Source organism: Symphalangus syndactylus, chromosome 16 (genome assembly GCF_028878055.3).
Source record: "Symphalangus syndactylus isolate Jambi chromosome 16, NHGRI_mSymSyn1-v2.1_pri, whole genome shotgun sequence".
Classification (NCBI taxonomy): Eukaryota; Metazoa; Chordata; class Mammalia; order Primates; family Hylobatidae; genus Symphalangus; species Symphalangus syndactylus.
In genome coordinates, this window is record NC_072438.2 from 66754041 (window position 1) to 66781864 (window position 27824).

At 42.7% G+C, this 27824-nt stretch overlaps 1 long non-coding RNA gene across 1 annotated transcript; it reads left to right on the top strand.

The window, feature by feature from the left end:
• Positions 1-26683, top strand: LOC129464792 (uncharacterized). Its single transcript, XR_008651747.2, has 3 exons — positions 1-95; positions 1211-1265; positions 26194-26683. It is a non-coding gene; the product is annotated as an uncharacterized lncRNA (long non-coding RNA).
• The last annotated feature ends 1141 nt before the right edge of the window (positions 26684-27824 follow it).

Sequence of the window (27824 nt, forward strand, 5' to 3'; positions counted from 1 at the left end):
ATCGATTATGAAGGCAAATCATCCTACCCAAAGGGGAGGAAAGTCTCTTTGAAAGCATTTCTCCTAGCCTGCTCAGAGAAGATGCTCATTTTCCAGTGAGCAAGGACTCAAAGAATTTTAACTCCCATGCACCTTTTCTTTAGGAGCTTCCAGACAGTATTCTTCACCAAACATGGGAATATCCTTGCCTGTGGATTCTGAGAACAAGGGATCTGGCCAGAGTAGAAGGGAGGGCTATGGTGAAAGGGACTGCGGAAAAGGAAAGGGGAAGAATTGAAATATAACTATATACGAGCACCCATTTAGAAAAAACTACTGATAGCTTTGTGACATATATTATGCAGCATTCCAAAAAAAAAAAGAAATAATAACTACCTTGAAGAATCCACAAGAATTAGAAGTGATTATTGATGGACTCCAGGAGACATAAAAAAGATCCTAGAAAGTAAATACTATCATAGTCCTCTACTTGAATTTAAAGTGAATAGTATGAATATAGTTGTGATATTATACATGCTGATGGTTGGTTTAACAAAAAATATAAGCATCTTGGGGTATCAGGGAGGGAAGCGTTGGGAGATCCAAGACAGCGAAATCCTCATCTACGTTAGAGGAATTTTGTTAATTCCAGAAGTTGTCTGAAATTGATAAATAAAAACTTGCAGTAGAAAATATTATATAAATAAAGAGACAAACTATCAAAAGAAAAAACCAAAATAATTAAAAAATCATTGTCTCCACTGAGTGAGAATGGACACTGGATAGGAATAATTGGTGTAGGAGACTGGTTTTCACATTTTAAGTCTTTCGGGGCTATTTTTAATAGAATTTTTAAGAAACAGGAAAAAATATAGACAAGATTATACAGGGAGAGGAAGAATGAGAAGAGAAGAGAAGAGAATAGAGAAGAGAAGAGAATAAAAGAGAAGAGAAGAGAAGAGAAGAGAAGAGAAGAGAAGAGAAGAGAAGAGAAGGATAATAAGAATTCTGAGGAACATCAACATTTAAAAGGGAAATGAAGAAAAGCCTGCGAAGAAGACTGCAAAGGTAATACCAAAGCGATAGGGGGAGAAGCAAAGGAGAGCACTGCATGGAAACCAGGGAGGGGGCGTTTACTGAGTTCTTGTCTGCAGTGGACTCAACTATGGGTGGAGACTTTAATCATAATTGAATTATAACACAAGCTTATATCCATTTATCCTTTACACAGGTAGGCCAAGACCTAAAGGTGGTTCTGGAATTATTCGATATTCGGTGGCAGGTAAGTACACACCTGACCCTTGGAAAGTGGCTTGAGCCAACAAGGTCTCAGAAATTACTCACTGCATCATCTGTTCACTGACCATCTGCACTACATCTGCCTTGCCTCTCCTACCCTGTAGGCAGTGATCTTGGGCTCCTGTTTCAAGGGTACAATTCTGGGACTCTCCTTCCTGGCTTTCTGTGGCTTCCATTCAGATATCCTAATGCTTACTTCATCCTGAGCCTCTGGCCTTTCTTTGCCTCTTGAACTGGATCTGACGTTCTCTAGGTGGTCGTCCAGTTGCCCTCCACCTGGTCCTAGGGTTGCTAAGGTGTACTGCTTCCACCGCCTGTCATAAGTGACAGGAATAGTTCACGAAGCATATGTGGCTTCACCTTTCCTGAGAGAATACCAGCCCAACACTTGTAGGGCTTGTCAATGAGCAGTATCTAATTAAACTGCTTTACAGCTAGTTTAACATGGCCATGGGTATGTTCATAAATACATTAATTGTCTAGTTAGAAATAAAAACCCTTAGTTCTTTAGAATAGGAAGGAAGGTTATGAGAGAGTCCTTGACAGTACTTCCAGGCTGTTACTGAATGAGCCAGAAAGTTCTGGCAGTACAGAAAGAGTGGTCACTCAAGAAAAATGCCATTACATAGCACTTACAAAATGAAGAACATGACCATATGGATGGTCCAGATGATTTGAACAGACATGTAATTATCTTGGAGAAGCAGATAGTACTGGGAGAGTCGTTGATGATTGAGGGAATCTGTTTAAATGTAGGTACGTTGGGATAGTATTATAATCATAATATTTGTTGAGTGCTTGCTATGTGTTGGGTTGTAAATCCTTTACCTATATTAGCTTACTTAATCCCTATAAAAACCCTGCAACATCAGCAGTACTATTATTGTTCTTATTTTACAGGTGAGGAAATTGGAGCAAGGAGAGAATTTTGCTCCAAAGTCTAATGGCTAACTGAGCTGAGGTTTGAACCCAGGCAATAGTCACCAGAGCTGCACTCACAAGCTCAAACTGTAGTGTGAGGAAGGTGGATCACATGCTTTGGAAGTATTTCAGGCTGGGAAGTCTTCCAGTTTCTGGAAGAAAGATATGATAAAGCCCATACTATAACAGAGGATATGGGAGCCAACCAAGGAATGAACCCATACACATGTTCCCAGCTTTTACAGAGGGCCAAATCCTGATAGGAAATTCTTTACGTGTGTGTGTGTGTGTGTGTGTGTAATTTTAAGTTCTGGGATACATATGCAGTATGTGCAGTTTTGTTACGTAGGTAAACGTGTGCCATGGGGGTTTGCTGCACCACTGATAGGAAATTAGGAAGCCACACACACAAGTATAGACATGGCTACTGAGTAAGACTTAAGAAAATCTAGCTCTTAGCACAACTGTAAGCACAGAATGAATTTAGCAAACTTTTCCACATCTCTGCAGACAAAGCCCTGGTTTTTAGTACAGACATCCTGAAAGGTTACTTATCCTGATGTCAGATGTAGCCTTGAGAAGTCCAATGATTCAATGTTCAGGAAGAAAATGTGTGAAATGTATCTCAATAAATTGAGCCTGCCATTTAGGAGGCTTTGCATCCATTTTTAAGGAAAATTATTCATAACTGCTGAAACCCAAGCATGCAGGTCTGTAGCTAAAGAATTCCAACAGCAAAGGGTTTTCCAGGTGAAGCCAAATGTAACCTTTAGATAATTCAGAGTAGCAATATCACGGAAAAAGAACTTCAAGCTTTCTTGCTATTGTTTAGTGTCAGCATGAGAGTTTTCATCCTGAATTGCTCTTAAATCCTGATTCATTTGAAAATCAATCCAAATGTCTTCCCACCAGCTCTTCTCCCTTCTGGTAAATTTTATTAAGAAATAAATTCACATCAAACGTTATTTATTGGGAAACATCAGATGAAACCATTCAAATTTTACTATACGGTAGACACACCAAAGAAGTCAGCATTCCCCCTTCATATTTTTTCATGAGGAGGGCCACTGAGATCTTTTCTCCTCAAGACATGACTCCCCAGGAAGGGGTCTTGGCACCAATATGCAGGAGGATGCTTGCAGAGCTGGGACTTTGGCATTTTAAAAGCCACGTGGCTCTAGGCGTGCTCCAAGTGTTCCTAGCTCAAGTCTTATAGTTAAGTCCAGATTTCACAGCCGAAGGCACTGAGCTGCAAGCTTCCTTGCCAAAGGTCCAAAGCAGTAAGCAGAAGGTGCTTCCTGGCCCTGACTCCACTGGTGCAGAAGGACACCCTATTGATGGTGATGCAGGAGCAGCTCTGAGCCTTCTCTGAGTGTTCCAGAAAGCATTATCCTGCCCGAAGGGGAGGAAAGTCTCTTTGAAAGCATTTCTGCTCAGAGATGAAGACAAAAACCATAATGGGAAAGACCAATATCCCAAACATCACTGATATTACTTGGGTGTTCTGCTTGCAAAAGCATTTTGCTTATAAAAAGAAAGCGTGATCCCATCACTAACTGTCCCTAAAGCAAGTCATCTGCCTTTTCATGGTCTCAAGGGGTTCATCTGAAAAATGAAGAGTTGAACTAAATGATGGTTGAGGTTCCATACTGTCTAGTAATAAAAACTGTCAAAAGTGGTCACATACTGTCAATTTCATATGGCTTGATGCACACATATGCACACTCACTGTGCGTACACCCTCACAAACATTTATTCATTCAATATGTATTGCCTACTATACGCCAAGCATTCTTCTAGGCACTGAAGGTACAGCAGCAAACAAAGCAAAGCCCTGCTCACTTGGAGCTTATGTTCTAGGAGTGGTAAAAGCAAAAATATAAGCAAATTAACTAGTATTTCCAAGGGGGTGGAAGGAGAAAGGGAGAGAGTAAGAGAGAGAGACACCAAGTGGGGAGAGTAGAAGGAGAAAGAAAGATCACCAGGGCCTGGCAAAGCCTCGCTTTTACTCTGAGCGAGATGGGAAGGCATTGGAGGCTTCTGAGCAACGTAATAGGACACGCATGCTTAGAAGATGATTCTCACTGCTCTCTGTGGCAGACAGACTTGTAGGGGCAAGAGTAGAAACAGGGAGACCATTCGGGAGGCCGTTGCAATCATCCAGATGAGGGATGACGGTGGCTTGGACCTGGTGGCAACGGTGGAGCTGAAAGTCCTGGCTGTTCTGTATTCTGAAGGCAAAGTCAATAGGATTTGCTACTGGACAGCGTGTGGAGTGTGAGTGAAAGATGACGCCAAGATTTTTCACTGGAATAAATGGAATAATGAAGTTCCCATTTACTGATCTGGTAAAGACTATGGAAGGAACATATTTGGAGCTGGGGGGAGATAGAAATCTGGATGTTTAAGTATGAAACGTTTGAACTGGCTTTTAGATACCTTATGAAAGTGTGGTGTTAATACCACAGGCATCCAGAATCTTCTTTGGAGAAAAATTTTAAATATAATCCCCAGTAAAAACACTCATATCTTTTATTTGAGAACTCCCCAGAGAGTACCTGTGACATGTGGTGTGGCGGTAAACATTTAACAACATGTTCTCCGAGGAGGAAAAAAAAATCCTGAATTAGTAGCATTTGCTGATTTCTGTGCTGTCAATACTCCCACCACTGCTAACTTCAGGCAACTAGTGTGAAGTCACTAAGAAGAGGTGCTGTCCCAAACCAGCCTAAGCAGCAGTTCCAGCACACCCCACAGCAACCTCTCCCCAAGCACCCCACCTTCCCTCCAAAGACAGAGAAAGAGGGGGAATCAAGAACAATCCTAGAAGGGAGAGGGGGGGTGTGACAACCTTAGTTGTTATCCTTTAAACACCTTTGCAGGATTTTGAAAAAACAGGTTGTATGAGAAAGCCTGAGCCATTTCTATTATAAACAGCTGCCTTATTGTAACAACTAGATCCAGGATCTGACATTAATTATTGCTAATATAAAACAAATTTACTCTCAAATTTCGGTGGGGGTAGAGCAGGACACGGGAGGATGTGATCTCTAGCCCTCCTGATAGTCCTCCAAGTCACTTTTGAAAAAAAGGAAAACCTCTGTATTTCTGTCAGGTTTCTGAGCCCCATATTCCTTTCTAAATTAGTCAGGAAATATTGAATCACTTGCAAATTTGGAGTAAGAAAATCAATGTTTGCTAGACTTTAACATGCCCCTGGAGAGAACTATCTTCTCAGGTCAAGGAATGACATTAGGTTTGCATTAGCAAACTCTGTTGTCCAGTCAGCAAATTAAGAATTCTTAGGAAAGGCTCTATTTCCTCCACACTGGAACAAGGGTTCTTAATCCTTTCTGCATTTTAGAATTAGATCACAAAGTTCTTTAAGATATTCATACTGGGGCCCCACACCCAGCGACTCAGGTTCTGAAGTGAGACCTGGGCGTGGGTATGTTTGAAACGCTCCCCTGCTGATTCTAATGTGTAGCCAGGGTTGAGAACCCCTGCACCAGAAATTCAAATAATGTGGTTAGAATCAACCCAATCACTTTGTGGTTGTTAAAGGAACACTCACATACACAGAAAGTGGCTCAGTGAAGAAGAAATAGCACAGGGCTAAAAATGAGCAAGTCCTGGGTTCTAGTCCTACTTCTGCCATGTGGCATACATCTTCAGAAAAGCTGTTGAACAATCTGGATGTCAGAGGATTAGAACAGATGGCCTCTGGGCTCATTCATCCCCCTGACATTCTGTATCTACTAAAATAGGGGAACTGTGTCATAGGATTTTCACTTTGGCACCCAGTAAGGAAGCTACCCGTAGGGCCTGAGGGTGTGTTTTCATAAGAATGGCAGCATGGCTGTTGTTGCTGGCAACTAACCAAACTGGTAAATATCTTGATAAGGAATGTCTAAGCAAAACAAGGCTGGGCCAAATGATTTGCCCAAAATAAAGCCTCTGTCTGGGATGGTCAGGTCGATACGCAATGCTAGCCTTTCCCAGCTCTCACACCTGACTTCAGCTTCCTGATTTTCTCACCTCACAATAATGCAGCAGAACAAATGTTCTATAAAACCCTGAAATCTCTCATGGTTCCTGATCAAACAATAAAGCAATCAAAGGTCAATTAAGAAATGTATTCTAAAATCAGCTGGGCGTGGTGGCTCACACCTGTAATCCCAGCACTTTGGGAGGCCGAAGCAGGTGGATCACTTGAGGTCAGGGTTCCAGGCCAGGCTGGCCAACATGATGAAACCCCATCTCTACCAAAAATCCAAAAATTAGCTGAGCGTGATGGCGCATGCCTGTAATCCCATCTACTCAGGAGGCTGAGGCACAAGAATCACGTGAACCTGGGAGGCAGAGGTTGCAGTGAGCTGAGACCATGCCACTGTACTCCAGCTTGGGCAACAGAGTGAGATTCTGTCTCAAAAAAAAAAAAAAGTATTTTAAAATCAAATAATGCTTAACTGCCTGATCTTTTGAGTTATTAACAGTAAGGGTACCTACCAAGAAGACTGACAATTAGTGGTCAGTGGCATCAAAACTCTCATTATAAGTCTACATTTTCTTCCTGTCCTGGCCCTCAATCCCCAACAATCCCCTCCTCTCCCTCTGCCCCCCACCCCACTCCCTACTCACACATTGACACCAGATCAGGGATCCAAAGGAACAGAGAGAACACAATGGAAAACGATGCATTGTGGATGGAGAATGGATGGCATGGGCTGGTGGTCCAAGGAAAAAAAAAAAAAGCCCAGAAAATGTCTGTCCTTCCAAAGAGAACACGTTTACAGAAAAATCTTCCCAAAGAGCAAAGCCCAGACAAGGGTTCATCCTGATACACCTCAAGGGGCAAGGCCACTAAAGGAGTCAGAACTGGCTCCAGAGGCAATCGCAGTCTCCGTGGATTGCACAAGAGACACTTCCAGCCCATCTCCCATCTCCAAGTGTGCCTCTGGGGGAAGCTGGAGAGGAAGAAATGTGGAACTGCCAGTGACAGCAGAGGCTTTTGATTAAGGAAAAAAAATGAAGTGGAAGCTTTGTCTTTCAAATTCCCCAAAACAGTTTTCCAAAAGAATAATGTACATTAAAAAAAAATAGAGTAGAAATGTTCAGTGCTTCAGCCTGGAAGGCCAGATGGGGAAGGCAAATAAATCAATGCTTTCAACAAGAAGGGCAGTGCTGCCAAGCTAAACAGGGAACGGGATTCTCTGTTATCCTTATCTCTTTTCATCCAATGACACAAGTTACAAACTGTATGGAAATAGATGGTAGAATGAATCAGTTATATCCACTTGTTAACCCTTTTCCAAATACATATCATAGCTGGTTTAGCAAATCTGGTCTCTTGCCTATGCTGGTCCCATCTGGTAAGCGCCTTCTTATTCCTCAGGGTCCAGCTCAAACGCCCCCTCCTCTGTGAGGCCTCCCTGGACTCCCCCAGGTAGTGCCTACAGCCCCTTCTCCTTTGTTCCCATGGCCTTCATCCATACTCTCCAAAGACTTAGTGTCATATTGTCATCTAGTTATGTATCTGTCTCAAGTAAACTGGAACTCCTGGAAGGTAAAAACCAGATCTTGCTCATTTTCTCGTCTATAGTACCTAAAAAAATGCCTGCAAGGAAACAGGTGGATGGACAGATGCACAGATGCCGGGGGAGCCAGAGGGGTCACTGTTCTGAAAAGGAATCTTTGTCGACAGGAGAGCTGCCCACCCGTAAGACAGACTCCTATAGGCAGAGTCATCCTTTCTGGAAGTTTGGAAGGGCTGTCAGCAAGATCTCTGCCAGTCTCCTCTGTGTCTCTATTTATACTTTGGGGCCAGGAGACAGGAGGAGGCTATCTGAACTCAAGGATAATGGTCAGCAAATAATACCCCCTCCATTTATTCTTGGCAAAGATCCCCAGAGGTTAGGTTTCCTCTAGAAAGTAGCCACTGACAGAGGGAAATTCCACTTTTTAAATTCTGTTATTTTCAAAGGAATTGACAGAAGCTTTAAATATCTTCTTGGTAGTCTTTAAGTCACCAAAACTCACCTGTAAGCAAAATGACCACAGGCACTGCAAAAGCTGCTGACTCAAAAAATTTCAGGAGGTTAATAGAAAGGAAACACCAAAACAAAAACTAAAGGGGTACAAGAGCATGGATTTTTTTTTTAATCAGGAGAGAGGATGTAAAATCATCAGCCTATTCAAGTATTTTATTTTTTGCAGGGATTTTGCTCACTCCTTTTTGTGTTTTTTAAATTTTTAATTTTTGTGGGTACATAGTAGGTGTATATTTATGGTGTACATGAGATGTTTTGATACAGAACTACAATGTCTAATAATCACATCATGAAAGATGAGGTATCCATTCCCTTAAGTCTTTATCCTTTGTGTTACAAACAATCCAATTATACTTTTTTATTTTTAAATGTACAATTAAATTTTTGATCTGTCACCCTGTGGTGCTATCTAATACTAGGCCTTATTCATTCAATTTTTTGTACCCATAAACCATCCTCCCCACCCTCCCAACTACCCTCCCCAGCCTCTGGTAACCATCCTTCTACTCTCTATCTCCATGAGTTCAATTTTGATTTTTAGATGCCACAAGTAAATGAGAACATGTGACATTTGTCTTTCTGTGCCTGGCTTGTTCACTTAATATAATGATCTCCACTTCCATCCATGTTATTGCAAATGACTGAATATCCTTCTCTTTTATAGCTGAATGTATTCCATTGTGCATAAGTATATTTTCTTTATCCATTCACCTGTGGATGGACACTTAGGTTGCTTCCAAATCTTGGCTATTATGAACAGTGTTGCAACAAACATGGGAAGGCAAATCTCTCTTCAATATATTGATTTCTTTTGGGTGTATAGACAGCAGTAGGTTTGCTGGATCGTATGGTAGCTCTGTTTTTAGTTTTTTGAGGAATCTCCAAACTGTTCTTCATAGTGGTTGTACTAATTTACATTCCCGCCAACAGTGTGTGAGGGTTCCCTTCTCTCCACATCCTCACCAGCATTTGTTATTTCCTGCCTTTTGGTTAAAGCCATTTTAAGTGGGGTGAGATGATATCTCATTGTAGTTTTTATTGGCATTTCTCTGATGATCAGTGATGTTCAGCGCCTTTTCATATGCCTGTTTGCCATTTGCATGTCTTTTGAGAAGTGTCTATTCAAATATTTTGCCAATTTTTTAATCAGATGATTAAGATTTTTTCCTATACAGTTGTTTGAGCTCCTTATATATCCTGGTTACTAATCCTTGTCAGATGGGTAGTTTGCAAATATTTTCTCCCATTCTGTGGGTTGTCTCTTCACTTTGTTGATTGTTTTCTTTGCAGTGCAGGGGGTTTTTTTCCACATGATGTGATCCCTTTTGTCCATTTTTGCTTTGGTTCCCTGTGCTTTTGGGATATTGCTCAAGAAATCTTTGCCCAGACCAATGTCCTGGTGAGTTTCCCCAATATTTTCTTGTAGTAGTTTCGTAGTTTGAGGTCTTAGATTTAATTATTTAATCCATTTTGATTTTTTTGTATATGGTGAGAGATAGGGGTCTAGTTTCATTCTTCTGCATATGGATATTCCATTTTCCCAGCGCTATTTATTGAAGAAACTGTCTTTTCCCCAGTGTATGTTCTTGGCAGCTTTGTGAAAAATGAGTTCACAGTAGGTGTGTGGATTTGTTTCAGTGTTCTGTATTCTGTTTCTTTGGTCTATGTGTCTCTTTTTATGCCTGTACCATGCTGTTTTGGTTACTACAGCTCTGTTCAAGTATTTTAATTCTGTGATGGGGCAAGTAAAAAATGTTTAGTAAAATACTTGGACTTATATTTAATGGATCTAAATACATACACACACACACACACACACACACACACACAGTATAAAGCAGCTATTAACCTAAATTGCTAAAACCTCAATATGCTCCCTTTTGGGAAAAGAAGCAAAAGCTTCAATAATTAAGAGCACATGTCAGAGAGACCTGAATTGATTTGCACTCCACAGCCTACTAACTGTGAGACCTTGAGCAAGTTAGTTAGCCTCTCTGAGCTTCAGTTTATTTAGCGATAAAAGGGTTGTTGTGAGGCTTACTGAGGTGCTGCATGTAAAAGATCTCAGCACAGTGCCAGGCACAGAGAAAACATTCAGTGGTGTCAGTGGTAGAAGTCTTCAAATTCATTATCATCATCATCACCATAACAAGAAAGCAAATGGATATCAGGAATTTAGGAAGAAAGGAAAAAGTCCCAGTTGCATGAAGAATCTTCTTTCTTCTATAGCTTCATCTTCTCTTTATCAAATGTATTGGTCTTTCTTTCTATAGGATCCTCAATAATAAAGATCCAAGTATGGTCATGGAATTTACCAGAAAGGGTAACACATTTGATCAAGCTTTTCAACCAAATGGTTGAGACAGGAAAGGTTTCTCTTTCAAGTATCGATTACCAGTAAAAACCCCACACTCTAGTAGGAGCTCAGTTCTGCAAGGTTAAATTGTTCCTTGGCTTCAGGAGGCCTGAGGGACTGCCTAATCACAAGTTTCTCTCTGCAAGTCACATCAGAAAGTTCCCACTTGTTATGTCTCCTACAGTTTGGAGGGATAGAATACACACCCCAAAAGGAGACCTTTTATGGCATTAAAAATGAAGTGCCAGCCTCAATCACGAGCCCCAGTTCATGGACTTAATAGAATCCCTTACAGTACTCTGCCACCAGAGAAAACATCCTCCTCAATTTTGTTATAGGTTTTCAAGGGCTAAAAATTACACATTTAAACAGTGTATTGTGTGTGTGCGTGTGTGTGTGTGTGTGTGTGTATGCAGACACACACAGCAAAAGTAGGTATGAGGATTATAAGCCATGACCCACACCTGGCTCTGCCTGTCAGGTCAAGGATACTCCTAACTTGCCCAAGTCAGTTCATCTATGCCAGGGAAAAAAACTAGCAACAAGAATGAAACCCAGCCAACTTACAAGTATCAGTACCAATCATCAAGAAGATGCAAATAAACCAAATGGCACATTTCTACAGCCTTTGTTTTTATCTGACTTTAAAATGAATAATGTAGGTTGACATGGGGTCAGTTTTTTGTGTTCTTTCCTCTCACAGTTAATCAATTTTTAGCATCTTGGGGGGCGGGGGGAGTAAATTACAATTACAATATAACTGCATTTCATAAGCACAGATCAACTGATGATAGCTGAATTATACTTGGTAAGAAAAAGAAGCCATTCTCAGGTGAAAAACATGCTGGATAAAAAGAGTGGATAATGACAGATAATTGGGAGTTGGCTTCTGTCTCCATATTACATATGTGAATGTATATATACATATAAACATGTTCATGTAGCAAAGGAACTCCAATATTATGTGTGTGTGTCTAGGTATAACATTCATGTGTTAAGATGAGAGTGGTCTATAATGTCCATGTACAAGGAGGTTATGTTAGTCTGTTTGTGTTGCTACGTAAATATCGGGAGCTGGGTAATTTGTAAAGGCAAGTAGTTTATTTGGCTCACAGTTCTGCAGGCTGTACAAGCATGGCACTCCTATCTGCTTGGCTTCTGGTGAGGCCTCAGGAAGCTCACAATTATAGAAGCAGCAGAAAGGGAAGCCAGCATACCACATGGCGGGAGAGGGAGGAACAGAGAGAGGGAGGAGGTGCCAGGCTCTTCTACACAACCAGATCTCATGTGAACTCAGAGAGCTCACTCATTACCTTGAGGGTAGCACCAAGCCATTCATGGGGGATCCTCCCACAACACTCAGACACCTTCCACCAGGCCCCATCTCCAATACTGGAAGTCACATTTCAACATAAGATTTGAAGGGAACAAAACATCCAAACCATATCAGATGTATCTGTGTGGATCTGTGCATGTATGTGGGCATGGAACAGTTCATGAGTGTGAACAGTATACACATGTACTCCCGGGAAGCTTCATCCTCACAAAAGAATTTGTCTCATGAGCCCTGGGTGCTGACATACAGCCTTGTTTTAAGAAACATGTTTTCCATTTATAGGGTTTATTATCCCCTTGTTTCATTTCTCAAGTAAAGAAATGCTAAACTTTCAGCTCCTTCCCCACTCCCCACCAGACCACCTGCCATTGCTGGGAAAGGCCAGTCCTTCTGACCCTTGCAGGACCATGACTCAAACCATCCTACTCTGGAGACATCCAAAGGCACCCCCGTCCCAGGCCTGCATGACTGTCTCTATGGATCCAAGTCCTTTCTCCTGAGGGCCTTTCTCTGCCCTAGTAGAGGGGAGATTTTGGTGGGAAGTCTCCTGCAGGCAGCCTCCATGGGACGCGTGACATCTCGATCCAATAATGCCTTGTAATAAAGTATCTCCTGCAGCCAGGGATCAAGTGACAGCCCCCGTATTCATGGTGGAAGTCATCTGTCTCCCTACATTACAGAGTCTCTTAAGAGGGTATGGATTTAAAGTCTGACTTTTCTGTAAACATGGCCCTGCTGTCCTTGAGAAAATGTGGGGAATTCTGCATCTGGTGAGGGATTTGTGTCCTCTATATGCCCACGCTCCTGAAGCCAGCTGTGCAGTCAGCGTGCCCTGATTATCCATCTCTCCTTAGCCTGCTGAAGCTCTCCTGAGCATGGGGCAGAATGTTCTCTCCACCCTCCGCTTCCTTGGTTTATTGAGAGACAAAGGGAAGAATGACTTTCCCATTGACAGCGCCACCACCTCTTTCCCAGCCACGCTCTGAGTAAATGTCAGCAGAGTATACTCTAGTCATGCCCTAGGTAGTTGTTCTTAAACGTCTCCACTGTTCCAGCTACACTCCTGAATTTCTTCTAGAGCCCTCCCTCACACACTCAATCTCCCAACTTCAGCCCAGGGACACTCCCCATGCTCAGTGGAGCCCCATCATCCCGAATTCTCCTGAAACCTTCTCTACTCTCACCACACACATGCCAGTCTTTTGAGTCCTATGTCCCTGGAGGTGATGGGCAATGATGTGTGGCTCAGTTAATGTAATTATCACCTGATGCATTTGCTAGCTGAAAGGTTATCCTTTATCAAGAATAAAACCCATACAAGGTAAAATTAGAGGTAAGGTTCTAAGAATTCAGTGTAGGCCAAAAAGGAGTCATTATAGGGTATAGTAATAGTTCAGTCCTCTTATGCTATCCTGTGCAAATGGTCACCAATTCCCTCCCCAGCAAAGCCGGGGGAATAGATGACCACAGGGACATGCTTCTCTGAAAAGGTTAAGTGTTCCTGATCCTCACCCCAACTCCTGACGCTGCTCAAAACCACAGGCGGAGCCTCTCTAACTCCCACGTGGAGGGTGGCCTTCCTCACCCTGTGGTCAGGGAGTCCAGCAGACAAACAGCACTCCAGGGGCCAGCAAGCCTCATGTGCTTCCCCCAGGACACCACCAAGGAGCCGGAGTACAGGAACTTGGAGGCCAAGCAATCAAAAACACTTTTGGCAGCAATACAAGGGCCATCAGGAAGCTAATTTAGATCCCGCATGGCTGAATTGGGTCTGGAAGGAAGACAGAACAAGAAAATTTCATAGTAAATTGTCAGAAGGTAGCGAAGACCTGAAGCCTTGGTCTTAATCATGTTCCACGTAAAGAAGTTCTGGCATGGTGCATGCATGAGACCTGCCAAATCTTGAGTAATGGGAACAACAAGGGAGGAAAGAGAGGGAGGGCTGAGATCAACTGATGGAGAGAGGGAAGTCAGACAGTGTCTCGGTGTTGCCAAACGTCTGGGTAAACTGCAAAATATTGAAGTCAATAGCCAGGCATTTTGTCTGTAGAATAGAAAATGTCTAGGTCACATCATTGTGTTTTTATTTTGTTCTTTGGTGTTTGTGCAGATGTTTGAACTTTCCTTGAGGGCATAACCAGGTTTGTTTATTTTCAGGTGTCTCCATCTTCCTGCACTTAGTACATCTCGGGTCCCTAGTAGGTACTCTACATATGTTAAAGGAAGGAAAAGAGGGAGGGCGAAAGCCACATACAGATTATGGCAAACTTTTATGTGATGACCAAATAATTTATTGTCTAAACTGAGACAACCTTGAGAGTCAAAGGGAGTGCTAATATTGGCCCAGGAAAACCAGGCCAAATGGTCACCCTTCTTAATGGCCAGTTATGTATGAAGGAAGGAGGCATTAGAAAGGAAGTTCCCTTGTTATTTTCTAAACACTGTAAGTTAGATAAGCTTAGAGTGCACATGGAACAGGAGGAAGGTCAATGCAGCTGGAGCAGAGAGAAGAAGTTAGAGAGTGGGAAAATGAAGTAAGAAGGGTCAACAGGAACTTGGACTTCATTCTAGGTGTGATGTGGAGCCACTGGGGTGTGGGGGTTACCTGGGTGAGTGACAAATCTGATTTATGTTTTAAAAGATCTGTCTGGGCTGCGCGTGGTGGCTCATGCCTGTAATCCCAGCACTTTGGAAGGCCGAGGCGCATGGATCACCTGAGGTCAGGAGTTTGAGATCAGCCTGACCAATATGAAACCCTGTCTCTACTAAAAATACAAAAAAAATTAGCTGGGCATGGTGGTGCACACCTGTAATCCCAGCTACTTGGGAGGCTGAGGCAGGAGAATCGCTTGAACCCGGGAGGCAGAGGTTGCAGTGAGCTGAGATCATCCCATTGCACTCCAGCCTTGGCAAAAAGAGTGAAACTCTGTCTCAAAAAAAAAAACAAAAAATGTCTGGTTGCAGTGTGGAGAATGAGTTGTAGGGACAAGGGTAGCATCAAACCATGTGGTTGTCCAAGTGAGAGAGGATGGTGACTTTGGCTGGTGGGTAGCAGGGAGAGTGTTGCAGAGGAGATGGAAAGAAGAGGATGGTTTTGCAATAATTGGTCTAGGTTGAGTTGCAGGTCTTTGCTGATGCAATGGACATAGGTGGCAAGATAAAGAGAGGCATTGAGGATAAGTCCTAGGTTTAGAGCCTGAGCCACCAGCTGGGTAGAAGGTGGTATCTCTTACCTACCCGGGAAAACCACAGGAGGCTGATAATCTGGGGAGGCCTTTACTGACCTTCCTCTAAAAAAGAATTGTAGAGTTGTAACACTATCTACAAGAGCTCTGCAGAATCACACCTTGTGCCACAGGTTAATCCATGTCCAAAGGAAAGTCCCTGAAAGCCAGGACAGAGACCAGAGTCACAGCTTGACTCTCATAGCCCAGATATACTGCTGGCTGATGCCTCCACTCTGTTGTTTCTCCAAACCTTGGATCCCAAACCCTGTCTCATATCTAAAGACTAGGAGTCCTCTTTTGCTCCACCTTCCTATATTCTGGACTTTTGGCTGCCAGTCTCTGGCCATACTCTGCCTCTGTCCCTTGCCTGACATAGGCCTTCATCTACTGCAGGCCTATGGAATCAAAGAAACCCAACCTTCACAAGTCTACCAGCTCCTTCCTGTTTATGTTTTTCTCCACCTTCCCAATGTGCAGCTTGTAACCTGCTTAGACCCTGTCTTGACCTTTCTTAGGCTAGTTTGAGTCTAGAAATTTTTCTCATGGAACTCCTGTCCCAAGGTTCTGTTGGAAGTTTGGTGAGCAGCCACACTGGTGACTGTTCTTTCTGCCAAACACATTCTCTTGGTTCCTCTGCTGCTCCTAAAGCTATTATACAGACACCTAGCCAGGCCCTTTAAATTGTCTTTGCTCAGTTGGGAAAAGAATTAACACACCTGGTAGCAACTTCTTTTTTTTTTGTTTTGTTTTTTTGTTTTTTTTTTTTGTTTGTTTTGTTTTTTTTTTTTTTTTTGAGACGGAGTCTCGCTCTGTCACCCAGGCTGGAGTGCAGTGGCACAATCTCAGCTCACTGCAAGCTCCGCCTCCTGGGTTCACGCCATTCTCCTGCCTCAGCCTCTCCGAGTAGCTGGGACTACAGGCGCCCGCCACCACGCCCAGCTAATTTTTTTGTATTTTTAGTAGAGACGGGGTTTCACCGTGGTCTCGATCTCCTGACCTCGTGATCCGCCCGCCTCGGCCTCCCAAAGTGCTGGGATTACAAGCGTGAGCCACCGCGCCCGGCCACACCTGGTAGCAACTTCTAATGCAACTGCTGAATGCACAGACATCCCTTCTGGGTCTGGTCTGAACCATTATCATCTCTCACCTGTACCTGTAACAAGGTCTGGTTATATCTGTCTATAAGAAGAGATAACTATCCTTACCACCCTACAGTTATACTCCATGGCTAATCCTGTGCAAATAGAAGTCTGATCACATCACACCTCTGCTCAAAATCCTGCAATTTCCCTTCCGTTTATCTCAAGGTAAAAGCCAAAGTCCTTACAATGGACTAGAAGTTCCTTTACAATTAGAGGTTGTTACTTGGTCTGTTCATGCTGATATAACAAAATATCTGAGACTGGGTAATTTATGAACAACAGAAATGTATTTCTCACAGCTCTGGAGGCTGGGAAGTCCAAGATCAAGACACCGGCAAGTTTGATGTCTGGCGCGGGTCTGGTCTCTCCTTCAGGATGGCGCCTTGAGTGCCGCATCCTCTGGAGAGGACAGATGTTGCATTCACACATGGCCGAAGGGACAGAAAAGTACAGAAAGGGGGCAATCCCACTCCCTCAAGCCATTTTATCAGACATGAATCCCATTCATGACAGCAGAGCCTTCATAGCCTAATTACCTCCTAAAGGCCTCACCTCTTAATACTGTTACACTGGGGATTAAGTTTCAATATGAATTTTAGAGGAGACACAAGCATTCAAATCACATCAAAGATGTACCAAATTGTTTCTTTTTTATTTATTTATTTTTTTGAGACAGGGTCTCACTCTGTTGCCCAGGCTCAAGTGCAGTGGCATGAGCATGGCTCACTGCGGCCTCCAACTCCCAGGCTCAAGTAGCTCCTCAGCCTCCCGAGTAGCTGAGACTACAGCTGATTTTTTATTTTTTGTAGATACAGGAGTCTGTGTTACCCTGGCTGGTCTCACACTCCTGGACTCAAGCAATTTTCCCACCTTGGCCTCCCAAAGTGCTGGGATTACAGGCGTGAGCCACTGTGCCAAGCCCATTTCTCAAACATGCCAGCCATGCTCCCGCCTCACGGCCTTTCCACTGGCTGTTCTTCTGCCTGAAATAGTCTTCAGATAACATATGGCTCACTTGCTCTACTCCTTCAAATCTGCCCATAAGGCCTATGCAGGCCACTCCATTTACAATTTCAACCTCCATCTAGCCACCCAATCCCCTGCACCTTGCCCTTTCATTTTCTAAATGACATTCTAACTACTATATCATTTACTCATCTAGTATGTTATTTCTTTATTTCTGCCTCCTCCAATAGAATTTAAGTTCCAAGAAAGCAGGAATTTTTGTCTGTCTTGTTTTTTGATGACTCCTCAATGCCCGGAACAGTGTCTGACACATACTATTATTGAATGGATCAATTAATAAGAAATTCATTGGTAGTTAAGAGTCTAGTCTGTGGTCTTAGTGCTAGGTTTGAATTTCATCTTCACCTTTTACTAGCTATGTGACTTAGAGCAAGTTTATTAACTTTTTATACCTCATTATATACCTCATTTCATACCTCATTTCTATCTGTAAAAACAGAAAAAAAATTGCAACTACTTCACAGGATTGTAGATGAGAAAATGCATGGAATGTACTTAGCACAGTAGTTGGAATACAGAAAATATTGTGTGGATGGCATCTATTACCTTCAACCTTGGTGGATGAATTAGACTTTGGAATAATCAAAAAGCCACCTGGACCAAAAACTGGTAAATAAAATGGTTGCGATATGAATGGTTCTCTTTTGTGGTTCATAGGCCAGCTTTACAAAAACAATTCTGGAAAGAAAAAAAATAGCTACATTTATGTTTTAATCAATTCCAACATGGCCACCTGGAAGGGCAACACCCACTTGGCTGCCTAAATCGACATATGTGTTAGACCAATGGAGTCCCAATAGTAGAGATAAAAAGCCCTTGGAAGTCCTCTGCTGGACCTCCTGTTTTACCAACTCACTTTATGTTGCTTTTCTGCCAAGAAGAACCAAGTATTCTCTGAGTATCTGGGTCAAGAGCCTCTGGAGAGAGTGCCGAAGAGGCTTTATGGAGAGGATGTCTCAGAAAGTGATACCCTGAACCAGACCATGCAGTAACCTGAGTGCCATGAAGGTCTAGAAACCCAACCTGGGGAGTAGCAATCAGACACGGGACAGCTCATTTGCAGAACAGACTTTCTGGGGCCCAGAGGAGGAGGAAGAGCAGATTCACCCTAGATGGGCTGACCACCAGCCACTGCATTAGACCTCTGCGACCTTAATTCCTCTCCCCTCTCCTTTGGCACCTCAGGGAAGAGAGAGTGAGTGAGGATAAAGCAAGGCCCAGAGTGACACATTCTACCCTACCACCCTGAAAAGATACAAAGCGCAGGATTCTTCCATTGTAGTTGTGCCCACTGTCCTTCTCCAGGGCCAAGCATATTCTTCAAACTGTATTAGAGGATCAAAGAGGGATTTGGAGACTGTCCTTCCTCATTTTAGAGAGGAGGGAGCTGAAGCCCAGAAAGAAGGGCATAGGGTGGCCCACCCATATCCCCTCAACTCACCCAGAGGCCTCCTGCAGACAGTTATACCCACCAATGACCTCCTGCACCTCTCTGCCTGAGGGTGTCCTCTGGCCCCGCAAGCATGTTCAGCTTGCAGGCAGAACAGGCCAGATGTGCCTGGGAGTTAATACCCCAGAAGTGACCCTCAATCTACCAGGGAGATAATTTAAGATCCATTCCACAGAGTTTCTTAGAGGGTCCCCAGCAGGACTGAGTCCCAGTTGTCTGCACAAGCAAATCTGCACAGTTACATCCCCTTCATCAGCCTTCCTCCCTTCCCTTGCCGGCCTCCCCACTCCTTCGCCAGTCTATCATTTGGCTATTGCCACAACATGCTATATAACCAGGGGTATGCTGGAGCCAGCACAGACCACACCCAAGAGTCAATTGTTTAAAAAGCCAATTTTATGAGTCTGTTAAGCACAGCTCTTATTAAAAATTAAATTCTATAACTTACAAATTATAGTTAAAACGGAGATACTCAAACTTATCACATCCTAATTATATTTTTCTGTTGTTTATGCTTTTGATGTTATTTACATGTCATGTGTTATGTAGGTCGAGCATCCCTAATCTGAAAATCCAAAATCCAAAATGTGCCAAGGTTCAAAACTTTTTGGAACTGGGAAGAGATGCTCCTCAGTATGCAGTGCTTCCATCATATACAACTCCACATTCTGTGACATCACATTGGTAGCCAGAAGTCAGCTACAGTGGGAGTATTATCACCACTTACACCATAGAAATCAGCGTCAGGGCTTGAGTTACTGCTGTGTTAGACTTAAAGTGATGGACACAATATTAGTAACATAGATTAAACTTTGTGTCATATTTATAGCCCTTACATTATAAATACCACAATGTAATAGGGAAATATTTTTTTCAGTTTGTAAAAACTGTTATCTGATTCTGCAAAGAAGTCACTCACATGATTGACAAATGAGTGAAGTTCACAACATACATCTTAGTTGTTTCATTTTCATCATACTTGTTAACAAAAATAGCAATGAACATTTATGTCAGCCAGGAGGTTCTGCTGATTTGGGCCAGGCTTGGCTGATCTCTGCTGGACTGGTCATGCATCTGTGCTCAGCTGGTGGGTCTGTGCCAGCAGGGTCAGCTGGGAGTAAGAGCATCTAGAACGGGCTTGCCCAAGTTGACTGGTTCCCCTCTAGGTGGCCTCTCACATCCACTTGTCTCCCATCTCCCTCCATCAGGCCAGCCTGGGCATATTGTCAGGGAACTCTCTAAGTACCAAGAGAAGAATCAAAAACATACAAGTGCCAGCAGCTACTCCCTCCATTTGGTGCAACAAGAAAGTTATAAAAACAATAAGATAATATCTGCCACTTGTTGAGGATTTACTACATACCAAGCACAGTTCTAAGCAGTTTAAATGTTTAACAGGAGATTAATTCGGAAATTTTCTGACCTAGTTCAGGCACCAAATTTTAAAATAATAGGGAGAAATACCTTCATATTCCAAAGAGAACTGCTAAACTAGGAGGCTATAATCATTTTTGTTTCCTTGAACCCTTTTGGCAATTTAGTGAAGACTGAGAACCTCTTCTCATGATAATTATTTTTAATGCACACAACAAAACATATAGGATTATAAAGGGCACTAAATATGTTGAAGATAATTATTAAAATAATTTAGAGTAATGTTGCAATATCACAATATGCAGACTTATTAGCACAATAAACAATAAATAAATGAGATCTAAGGAAGAATCTCACAACTACCATAATGTTAAAGTTATGAAGAGCATAAATAGTTTCTGCAACAAGTATAAGTGATATGAAAACATGTGTGACTTCTGTTGTTGACAAAGTCACAGGCACTGCTAATACCATGGTTTGTCCCCTACATTCATAACTAAAGGAATTGGTAAGATTCAGTTAGAAGTTAGAAAAAGTAAACACGTAATTTATTTCCCATCCAAGCTCACAGATCCCCTGAATTTTATGCAAGGGGGTCTGTAAACACCAGACAGATTAAGGACCCTTATACTAGAATATCAAGGTGAGGCTTCCTAACAGGTGACTCAAAACAGATCCTTAGTATTTTCCTTCTCTTCCTAAACAATTCAGTCCTAACATCATTAGCTGGGGTAGAGCAAGTTTAGTTCTGCAGTGGGGATGGAGGAATCCACAGGGGCTCAGGGTGGGGCATCAGAGTTCATGCAGAGTGAGGAAGGTGGCCCTGTAGAAGAGGTGGTGGCACCAGATATATACAAGGGCATTGATGACATCAGTATATTAGGAATAATGGAAGCCAGTTTTCTCACTGTTGGAAAAGAGAATTACAAATACAGAAAGGGGTGATATATCATAATTTGTGATCCTAATGTCTTTTTTTTTTTTTTTTTGAGACGGAGTTTCGCTCTTGTTGCCCAGGCTGGAGTGCAATGGCACTATCTCAACTCACCACAACCTCTGCCTCTCGGGTTCAAGCAATTCTCCTGCCTCAACCTCCTGAGTAGCTAGGATTACAGGCACGTGCCACCATGCCTGACTAATTTTGTATTTTTAGTAGAGGTAGGGTTTCTCCACGTTGGTCAGGCTGGTCTCAAAATTCTGACCTCAGGTAATCCACCTGCCTCGGCCTCCCGGAGTGCTAGGATTACAGACGTAAGCCATACTGCACCTGGTCCCTAATGTCTTAAAATGGAGTCACTCCTGTCAAGTAACATTGAGCCAACAGTAAAGCTGCCCCCTCAAAATGATAAACATATATGTAATAGACTGAAGTGATAACACCTGCTGCTGCACAATACCACCCAAGACCTGCAGCAAACAAATAGGAAGTGAAAGATGGCTGAGATATGAGAACAGACCCATCTGGAAGGATCATAAAAGCAGCCAGGACCCAGCTTTCTTCAAGACACCCTTGGAGGCTCTTCCTGTGAGAACACTGAGGCCTTCTCCCAACTGGAAGCTGCCAACAGAGGCTCTGCAATAGGGGTGATAGGGTAGAGAGAAAGAAAAGCAACAAAGCCACACCCATGTCCCTCTCCAACCCCCATCCATCCCACCTTGCTCTGCCCCTACACCATGACTAGCATCCAAAAGGACCTCCAGACCCACTTGACTTGTCAGTGTGGTGGTCTCCCAAGCCATTGCTTTTCTTCACTACCCCCCTTTTACTACTGCCTGTGTGAACATTAACTACATGATTGATGGGCCTCACAATGTACTGTGAATTTGAGCATATATAATTGGCTACTGTGTCACTGTGAAACTTCACTGGCTTCTATGAGAGTTAACACACCTAAGCAGCGCCAACCTAATTAACATAATAGGGAAAAGGCTCAATTAGCCCTGGTGTTGGATTAGAACTGGAGACTTGTGTGAACTCAAGGTTTTTGAGAAGAAGTTAACACATGTGTACGTACACACACACACACACACACATATACATCCCCTAGCTCTGACCATTGAATGAGCCCAAGAGCAGCAACAGCTCACTAGCAACAAGCACACCTAGCACTCAGATATTGGCTCCTAAATACTATTTTCTACTAAAACAGACCAGGGCTCCTTGAAGGAATGGCTGATTCAAGGGCTGGAGTACAGAAAGTACAGATGTGCTCAGAGCCTCTTATTGTGCCAGAAAGCCAGGAAATGCTCATAAAATGATGGGGTTCATATTCACACAAAAGGAATACAGAAACCAGCTTGAATGGGATCCTACTGGCCAAACCAGTGACAAATTTGAGCATCAAAATAACAAGAATTTAAATTCATTCAGTATAATAGGAAAACATGAGTGAACAGATAAATAGATAAGTTGAATGTTTGATAAGGAATGAGATGTTTATAGAGTTTCAAAATACCTCCCCATGAAATATATATCAATTACACAGGGAAAGAGTAGCTTTACAGTGAGAAAACCTAGAAGATACCAGCTTAATCAAGTAATCAAAGCTAACACCACCAGCAGTGGCATAAAGAGACATTTGTACCACTCGATAGGATGCAATGAAAAGAACATTACTTAACCTCTGTGATAATCACGGCCAAAAATGCATAATCTGAACATAACCACGAGGAAACATCAGACAAATCTAAACTGAGGGATGTGCTACAAAATAATCGGCCTGTAAACTTCAAAGAGTCAAGGTGATAAAAATCAAAGAATGTTTCAGACTGAAGGATACCTAACAGACATGACATCTAAATACAGCAGGTGATTCTGGAATATATCCTTTGTGCTCCAAGGATGTTATTAGGACAATTTTGCAAAACTTGAATGGGGTAGTAAGGATGAGATAATCGCAAAGTGTCAATGTTAGTTTCCTGATTTTGATGGTTATATTGTGGTTACATAGGAAATATCCTATACTCCCTACAGTGTTCTAGGGTGATAGAATACAAGTTAGAAGTTTACTCTCAGAAGGTACAGGAGGAAACAGTTCTTTGTACTGTTCTTCCATTTTTTTTTAAGTTTGGGATTGTTTCAAAGGCTGGTTCTGTGACCTATGGTCTATCACTTAACTTTTAGCCAATAAATAAGGGGAAAAAATTGAGGGAAGATTGGAGAATAAAGATTTCTCCAAAGAGAATTGTGAGCTGGTATTTAGAGAATCTTGCTCATTTCAGTTGAGAGTAGGGACCCACGTCCCCACCTGCACACAAGCCTAGAGAATGGGTGTATCTGCCTGAAAGAGAGAGTGACATTTTGCCCCCAAGCTCGATGCCTGTGAAGGAGCAGAAACCCACAGAACCACTTAGCACTGCAACCAGAGCAGGGCATGTAAAGCTTTGAGCACAGCCTGCCTTCCAGAGTGGGGTGAACAGAGATACAAAATACCTCCGAGAACAGTGGCCACAGTGAAAGGCAGCTATACTTGAGTCACCTTGAAAGGATTCAATCCCAAAGAATTTTCTGGTGGGCAAAGTAACCCCAGCAGCAAGAAGCTTGGGGTGCAGGGTGGGGGGATCAGAAGCAGGGAGAAGAGAATTATAAGTGGTCAGCAGGAGACTATACCCCGCCCGCCCAAGTCAGGGAACAGGGCAGTGGGCAGTGCCTGACATTCCTTTCAGGAAAGGTGATCTTCTAAGAACCTACGAAAGCGCCCCAAGGGAAAGAAAGCCAGCGTTTGGCTGATACCCAGGGGGTACCAGCACCAGAGAACAAATGCTCTAACATCAGACTAAAACCACGGAGAACCAGCGGCAGCAGCACAGTCACGGGCAGAAGAGGAATCAAGGAGCAAGGAAGAGAAAGCTTAGAACAACAAAGCACGCTCTACCCTCGCCCATAGCAAGTCCCAAGCCTGGATCAGACCTGGAAGTTTTGAGTTGGAAGAAAACTCCAAATTTTAATTCATATCAGAGTTTTTAAAACCTTAAAGCATAACTAAAATGGCTGAAAGTCACCAGACACCTGTGGACTACACCAGGGACAGGAAAAGAGCCTGTTTAAAAAGTCACGCTGAAGAAGAATGTGACTTTCTGCTTCTCCCTACCCACTCCAGCTCATTCGATGTCCTGGTTGCACATGCATTATCCTGTTTATTCCTTACAATACCCTAGAAATTTTGCCCCCACCAGGAGTCTGAATGAAAGAGATCCCAGTGCAAGGTTATCAGTCCCCAGTCACAGCACCCAGGGTGCTGGCCTTCCAGAACAAGGCATTGCTCCTCTCCCAGCTTCACTTGGGTGGTAAGCAAGTGGACACCCACAGGAAAGCCACTAGGTGGGCAGCAGAAACCAACAGAGGGTAATGCAAAGCACAGTTGCAGGGAATTTGTTTTGCTTGTGGTGGCTTCATGGGAAAACCACAGCTACAGGGAGGATTAACAATCGGGGTGGGTGGTTCTTCCGTGCAGAGGCATTGGCAGAGAACACATCGGGAAAGCGAAAAGCCCAACAAAGAAAATGCTCACACCAGGATGTTCAAAAACTAAGATTCTGTTCATGCACCCATTACAGTGGTCCTTAATCTTGGCTGCACACACCTAGGACTTTTTAAAAATCCTGATGTGTGGGCCCCAACCTCAGTGATTGCAGGCACGGGGATTTTTTTTTTCCAAGTTCCCTAGATGACTCTAAAGTGTAGCCCAGGTAGAGAACCATAGCTTCATTCAAGGAACTTTGTTCCCTATCAGTTTGGTGACAAAAAAAAAAAATAAATAAATAAAAATAAAAATGTTCTGTCTCAATTACAAACATCAACTCCAGAATAGGTTTGGCTGAGCATGAGCCTCAACCCTGAAAACTAACTAATATGAAATTAAAACACACTAATGAATATTCAAGCATAGCCTCATTTGCTAGATATAAGTACAGCTATACACATAGAGATAGATACAGAGGTAATAATATATCCATATACCTTGTGCTAGTGGTAAGATATGTATTTAAAAGTGTTTTTCCTGCAGTGGAGATGATCACCAGTCCCTCTTATCCACACTTACTTACCTGGTCCTCCTTGCAAAGAAACACACATTAGGTATTTAAGAAGTCACAGAAAAGAGCAAAGCCATTCGACTCACCAGAAGATTCAAACAGCAAGGGTGGGGCGGGGGGACGTGGATGGGGTTGTTTCATGTAAACTGTTCTTGAGCCAAATGAATCCCCACACTAACAGCATTTCCATCCACTCATTGACAATACTGTTTCAATAAACGCAGAAAGCAAGTAAGCAGACAAGGATTCTTCCATTTACAAGACTTTTACATTATGTAACTCCAATGTCACTTTCAACTTTCATCCCTGTTTTCAGATTATTTTTAATATTTTCCCGTTACTCGCATGAAAAGAAAAAGATCGGATCCTTCTGCTTGGAAGTCAAGGTCCTTCACAATCTGTTTCCATCCTAACTTTCTACCCTTATTTCCCTCTCTCCATCCCTCTCCAGAACAAATTATCTTTCACTAAGCTAGGAAGTCCACTCACTATCCCAAAACTTTCTAAAGCCACCTTTTTCTCTTCCATATCTTTTTTCTACATCAAAAAGTATTTCTTCAGGCTGGGTGCTATGGCTCACGCCAGTAATCCCAGCACTTTGGGAGGCCGAGGTGGGTGGAACATGGGGTCAAGAGATTGAGACCATCCTGGCCAACATGATAAAACCTCCTCTCTACTAAAAATACAAAAATTAGCTGGGTGTGGTGGCATATGCCTGTAGTTCCAGCTACTTGGGGGGCTGAGGCAGGAGAATTGATTGAACCCAGGAGGTAGAGGTTGCAGTGAGCCAAGATCATGCCACTGCACTCCAACCTGGTGACAGAGCGACACTCCATCTTAAAAGAAAAAAAAAAGAAAAGAAAAAAGTATTCATTCAAGAAGTATTTATTGTCTATTTTTCCTAGTTAGGACAATAATTAGTATTTAGTCCTCAATTAAAACAATAATATATTTAAATAAACACAGATACATATAATTTTATTTTCTACAAATAAAAAGAAAATGCCACCCATATCATCAAATACTGTGATAGACCGATGACACCAATGGCTCCAATCTGTTATCCCTCTCTGGATCCTCAGGCAGCTTTACCTATCAAAAGGTAGAATATCTATCCCCACTCTTTGACTCTCAGTTTCCAACTTGCTTTGACCAGTGGGCAGGTTCGACAGAAGCCAAAGCTTAAAAGGAAGCATTCTAGTGTTTCTACTTTTGCTCATCTGTGATTGCTGCGTGAACATGCCCAAGCTATCCCACTGGAGGATGAGAAACACATGGCCCAGTGACCCTGCCCCACTCAACAGCCAATCAACTGCCAGACTCATTTGAAGCCAGAAGAACCTCCCAGCTGAGTCCATCCTAATTCAGTCAACCCTGGCGACTATCAGGCATACTAATGGGCCCAACCAAGACCAGAAGAACTTCCTAGACAGGCCAACCTAAACTGCCCTCCTGAGACCATGGCCTTAGTAAATACTCATTGCTTTCAGCCACTGTGTTTCTGGGTGTTTTGTTACACAGTATTATTGTGGTAATAGATAAATGATACAAGTGCTAAAATAACTGTATAGCAATAATTTAGATGAGGTAAAAACAACTGGACAAAGACTAGACTACAAGGTCTAGCAGTAGGACAGAATTATGTTGGGTGATTCACAACTGCGTCCCCTTTGCACAGCACAGGGACAGTCACAGGTGCTCAATAACATACACTGCCGGATGAAGGAAACATCTGGTCATGACAGATCCTGGGCTGTAAGAGTCCTCAGAATGGATCATGAAATCATTAACTTCCAAACTTTTACAAATATAACTGACCTACTGCTATCATTTACTTACCTTTTTTTCTTTTCCAAGTCAAAATCCTTAGCCAGTACACATAAACCACACAAGGAAAAAAATATTTCTGTAAATGGCTTCTCCAAACACTCAGATGGCTCTTTGCCCCCTCACAGAAAGCCATTTCTCTGCAGCTGCCAGGCTACTTCTGCAAGAGCTCAAGCCTAGCCAGTTACAGTAGCTGGTGTAAAAGCTAATCTTAGAAAACACACATCATTTCTCCAATCTGGTAATTAAGACCAGAAATCTGTAACTGAGACATTCATAAAACTGGGGTTTCCAAGTGCCAGCTTTCTCTTAGAGTTCTCCAGAATGGGTCAGACTGGGAGAAGCCTGCCCAAAACAATCTGATGGGCAGGAGAATGGGTTCTGGATGGGCAAGGGCCAGTGGGAACAGGCCCAATCCAGTACCTTTCAAAGCCTCTTCTCCTTCTAGATTCATGCCTCAGTACTTCTCTGTCCACCTTTGATCACTATTCAGGTGCCAGAGCTAACCAACCATTGACAAATCTACAATAAAAGAACAAATTTCTATGGGCAAGATTAGTAATGTGTTGGTATTTTGGAGCTCTGCCTTTATTAATGTCTCCACTGGCCAGTTGTAAACAAGAAGCCTTTTAACTTCTCAGAAGGACATTTCTATTTCACCCATTTTATCTTTCACAGAAGGGACCAGTTTCAACCAACTTTTTCCAGTCCTGACACTTGGATTCAAGTCAGAGACAGTTATTAAACTCATTTAGACAGTGCTTATTACTGAGTCCTGATTTATTCAAGTGCTTATTTACCGG